This window comes from Pteropus alecto, unplaced genomic scaffold (genome assembly GCF_000325575.1).
Source record: "Pteropus alecto unplaced genomic scaffold, ASM32557v1 scaffold312, whole genome shotgun sequence".
Taxonomy (NCBI): domain Eukaryota; kingdom Metazoa; phylum Chordata; class Mammalia; order Chiroptera; family Pteropodidae; genus Pteropus; species Pteropus alecto.
The window spans coordinates 326,431-331,880 of NW_006433948.1; positions in this window are offsets into that span (position 1 = coordinate 326,431).

The window sequence follows — 5,450 nt, forward strand, 5'->3', positions numbered from 1 at the left end:
TATCTCCACAAGTGGGTTTGTTGGATCATATGGGAGCTCTATTTTTAATTTTTTGAGGGACCTCCATACTCTTTTCCAGAGTGGCTGAACCAATTTACATTCACACCAAAAATGCAGAAGGGGTTCCTTTTCTACAAATTCTCATCAACACTTTTTCCTTGTCTTTTGGGTAATTGCCATTCTAACAAATGTGAGGCAACAGCTCATTGTAGTTTTGATTTATAGCTTCCTTGTTATTAGTGATGTTGAGCACCTCTTTATGTACCAGTTAGTCTTCTCGGAAAATGTCTAATCAGGTCCTTTGCCAATTTTGCAATTGGATTATTTGTTTTCTTGAAAAAAATAAACGCACACATTGACAAAAAAAACAAAACAAAACATAACAAAAAAAAAACAAGAAAACATGGATTTTGCACCATCCAGAGGCAAGCAGTACTAATATCGTGGCATATTTTCTTCTAGTCTTTTTTCTGTTTTTTTTTTTAATTATGAAAATTATTTTTAAATTATTTAAAATAATTGAGAGACAAAAGAATTTTAAAGAGATTTGAAAAGAGATGAATGAGGGTATTTCAGTGAGTGATCTATTATAAAAGTAAGTAAGAAATTTCAGGAAATATGGATATGAAAGTTAAAAAGTTCCAAATCCCACCATTCACATACAATCAACATTGATATTTGGGCACACTGCTACCTTTTTAAAATATGCACTTGTTAATATATTTATAACCAGTATGTTGCTTATCTTATAAGCATGTCCTTATGCCATAAATTGTGCTTTAAATAGCAACGTAATGTTCTGTTCAGTGTATACTATTGTTTGACATTTGCATTGTTTCCTATTTTTCAGTATCTTAAAATTATACCGTTGTGAATTTTTTTGCACATGTTATTAAATTTATAGAATTCGACACATAATTGTCACTTCTTAATAATTTATCATGTAATTTTAGATGTCAGAACACACAATACACATAACTCATATTCTGTGACTGAGCTGACTGACTATAGTAAGAAGGTCATCACTGAAAATACCTTCGATATGTTATAATTAACATTTTGATTGCTGCTGATAAGTACTTATTGCTGAAGCATAGAAATTTGAAGAAAATGTCCTTAGTCAATGTACCAAAAACTTTTTAATATGTACAAAATATGTGAAGTGGAAAAAAGTATCCACAAAGAATTCAATTCTTCATAAAATGATGCAAATATAATAAACATCTGTGAAAAATACAAAATTAAGCTAAAAGTGGCTGTGGCAGAGCCGGAATAATGACTCATTAAAATCTCTGTTCTTCCCGAGCGCACATCTAGACTATATTTCCAAGCTTCTCTTGCAGTTAATTGTGGCTGTTTGAGCTCTAACTAACAGAATGCGAAATAAAGTGATGTTTGCCACATCCGGGACTGACCTGAAATATTTGATACACATGACCTTCCACATTTTCTCTCTTTCCACTGGCTTGGTACAAATGATTGCACTTGGGAACATGTATGTTAAAGATGGAAGAGCCAAATGTGGAAAGATCTTAGGTCTCTAAACACTATTTGAAGATGAGTTATCAATTTATAACAACACCCACTTTATACTTTTTTAGGTACGAAATAAACTTTTATTATGTTTGAGTTAGTTATTAAACATTTGGTGGTTTATTTGCTTTAGCAGCTAGTAGCTTTAACTAATACATGGCCATCAATAAAATGCATCAAAAATCCTTAAGGGCCAAAATGAAGTTATCAAAAATGAATAACCTATTGTATGGGCTAAAAATATTAAACTTAAGATAGAACTTTAGATTGAAGTATCATATAAATTTGCCAGTATTACAAAAAATGGTGGTGAGGAACTGGAACGAGAGATATGAGAGGGGAAAAAAATGAGTTGTGTTAAGAGAATTTTTGAATGGCAAAATCCAACTTTAATATATTGAGCAAACACTCGAAATATACTTATATTCTATGTTAGAGTCAATTAAAGTGGAATAAAAAAGGAAAGAAGAAGGAAGTCAAGGAAGTGCAGGAGACGTGAGAGAGACATACAAAGAAATTGGAATGGAGACATAGATACATAACTAATTAAATGTCTCCTCTAATGAGCAAGCCATCTTTGGTCCTGCTTTGCCCATTGCAGGCCTTTTCTAAGAATAACTTCCTTGGCCTCAGCCTCCTTTTTAGAAAGATAGCCAAAAATATTTCACCATAATTTGCTCTCAAAAGATCCTGGCATCATGGCCACAGCTAATTAGATAGAGAATTGGAGCCACCTGAGGCTTCATAAGAGGGCTTTAAAACGACTTTGTGTGCCACAGATTCTTTATCCAATCATGTTCATGGAAGCAACTGAAGTGTCCTACGATAGATGATTGGATAAAGAAGCTGTGACACATATATACAATGGAATATTTCAGCCATAAGAAGAGATAAAATACTGCCATTGCGACAACATGGATAGACCCTAAGATAATCCTGCTGAGTGAAATAAGCCAGACAGAAAAAGTTGAAAAATCACATGATATCATTTACATGTAGGATATAAACCTAAAAGCAACACATGAACAGGACAAACAAACAGAGAATCGTGGACATGGACAATGGACTAATGGTTACCAGAGGGTAGGAAGTGGGGGAGGAGGGGGTAAGTAGAACGGGGAAGGGGATCAAATACAGGGGAGTAGAGGGAAACTGGACTTTGGGTAGTAAACACACAATAGAATATACAGATGTGAAATTATAATGTACACCTGAAAATTATATAACACTTGTCATACAAAGAACCAGGAAAATCACAATATGAATGACAAAATAATCAACCAACACTAATACCCATTTAAATCAGGTATTGGAGCTACCCGAAAAGGATTTCAAAGCAGCTATCGTAAAAAAAAAAAAAAAAAAAAAATGCAAAACTTTTATTCTCCAGAGCATTTGAGATCTTGCTCGTTGGCATATGTCAGCAGTTTGGCTCAGATAAACATAATATGTAAAAAATTAATTTAGCAGCAAAGAAATAAATGTTATAAAAAATGAAATGGAAATTGCACAACTAAAATATACAATAACAGATATTAAAAGCATATTAAATGTGCTCATAGTAGAATGGAGATAACAAAGAATAGTCAGTGAACTTGCAGGCATGGCAATAGAATTTACCCGGTCTGATCAACAAAGAGAAAAATAGAGTTTAAAAAAATGGAACAGAGCCTAAGTGACCTGTGGGATAATAACACAAGATCCAGTATTTTTATCCTCAGAGTACTAGAAAGCGAGGAGAAAAGAGTGAGACAGAAAGAATATTCAAAGAATAATGGCTGAACATTAGTGAAAGATCAGAAGATGACACAGACTTGGCCATCCCCAAAGAGATTAAACCCAATAAAATGCAAGCCGAAGTATACCATAAGTAAACTGATGCTAAATAAAGGCAAAGAGAAGCTCTTGAAGGCAGCCAGAGAAGGAACATGTGACATACAGGGAACCGCCAGTTAAAATAATGAGATGTCTCATCAGAAATCATGGAAACCAAAAGGACGTGGCACAAGTTGTAAAGGAAAAGAACTGTCAACGGCAAATTGTATATCTTTCAAAACTCTCCATCAGAAATAAAGACATTTTCAGATAAAGGAAAACTAAAAAGAATTTGTTGTTTGGCCTAATCTTTAAGAATGGCTAAGGGAAGTTCTTCAAACAAAAATGAATGATAAATCATATAAGAAGAAATTTTAGATTATCAGGAAGGAAGGAAGAAATGACATCAAAAAGCATAAATGTGGGTACAGACTATAGACTATCTCCACATGAATTTTATAAATTATATTTGATAATCAAAATAAAAATTGTATCATTTGACCTACAAAGCCCTATACAGCTTTGAGCCACTGCCTTATTATCTCTCTGACCTAGTGGCCTAATTTACTACCACTTTTCCTTTCACTCACTTGCTCCAGCCATGCTGACCTCCTCGCTGTTCCTCAAATGCATCGGCTCTGCTCCTGCCTTTGGCTTTTGGCACTCACAGTTTCTTCTGCTTGGAGTATTCTTCCTTTAAACTTTCACGTGGCCTTTGCTCAAAAGTTACCTACTCAGTGAGGCTTTCCCTGATGAATGCATTTAAAATCGATCCCATGTACCTCCAGCACTCTACTCCTAATTCTTGTTTTATTGTTTAATTTGCAAAAAAATGCCAGGTTCATGAATGCAGAGATGGTTTGTTTTCTTCACTTTTGTATCTCTAATGCCTAACACTACATGTAGCACGTAGTAGAGACTCATACGTTTGAATGAATAAATGTATTCACTGGCAAATCCAAGACTTTTCTCTCTTGGGAACTCTGGGAATGACTTATGGCACATTTCGAACAATACATGTCTCCCCTTTTCCAGCCTGAGAGAGAAACCATTACAGTCTATGGGTCCCAAGAAGATGGATACCATTTAAAAATATAAATGTTTATCAACTCATGAACATCTTACTTTCTATCCAGATTGCACTGCCTCCTGTTTATTGAGCGCCTACTATTTTGACCTTTATATAAGAATCTAATTTAATACTTGCAACAATCTTACAAAGTAGACATCGTCATATTTTTAAAAAAATTCTACGATGATACAGATTGAAAAATTAATTTTATAACAGCTTTTCTAGGAGAAGAAACAGTAAAGAAGGCAGAAAGGAAGGGCAGATTTCCACAGTAAACAGGCACACAAATTGTAGGATGCTTTCCAATTTCAGAAGTTTTAAAATATTCTAATATAGGAGGTAATATGTCACTAGCTCCCTTTCACAGATGAATGAACGAAAGCTCAGAGAGGTTAAGTAACTTGCTTTGAGCCATGAAGCCAAGTAACTAGCAGAATTCTGACATAGGGTTACCTGATACCAAAGCCTGTGCTGTATCAGCTACATTTTCCCGCCTCCTAAGAGGTTATCCCAGTGGTTCTCACCAGGATTCTTAGCACCACATAAAGGACATTTAGAGTTGGGGGTTGATGCCCTTATAATTTGAGAATAACTCCGGCATTTAGCGGATAGGGACCAGTGAAGCTTAATGGTTATATAATGCATGGGCCAGTTTTACCCAACCAAAAATCGTCCCACCAAAAAAATCACATGGCAAAATAATAACCTTTACTGATAGCCCAATCTGTGCCAGTGCTGTGTTAAGCGCTGGAGATACAAAGACGAATAAGACCTGGTTCTTATTTTCAGGCAGCTCATAGGCTAATGGGAGACTAAAGCAAACAATCTTCTCTTATACAGCCCAATAAGTGATTTATCAAACTTATGAACAAAGTCACATGACTCAAAGTGAAAGAGACTTGTAGTACTCTTTCAGAGTCTTTCTCTTCCAGATAGAGACAGAGTAAGGAGGCGAAGTCAGGAAAGGCTTCATGGAAGGGATGATCTTTCAGGTGGGTCTTGAAGAAAAAGCGTGAAGTTTTGATGTAGG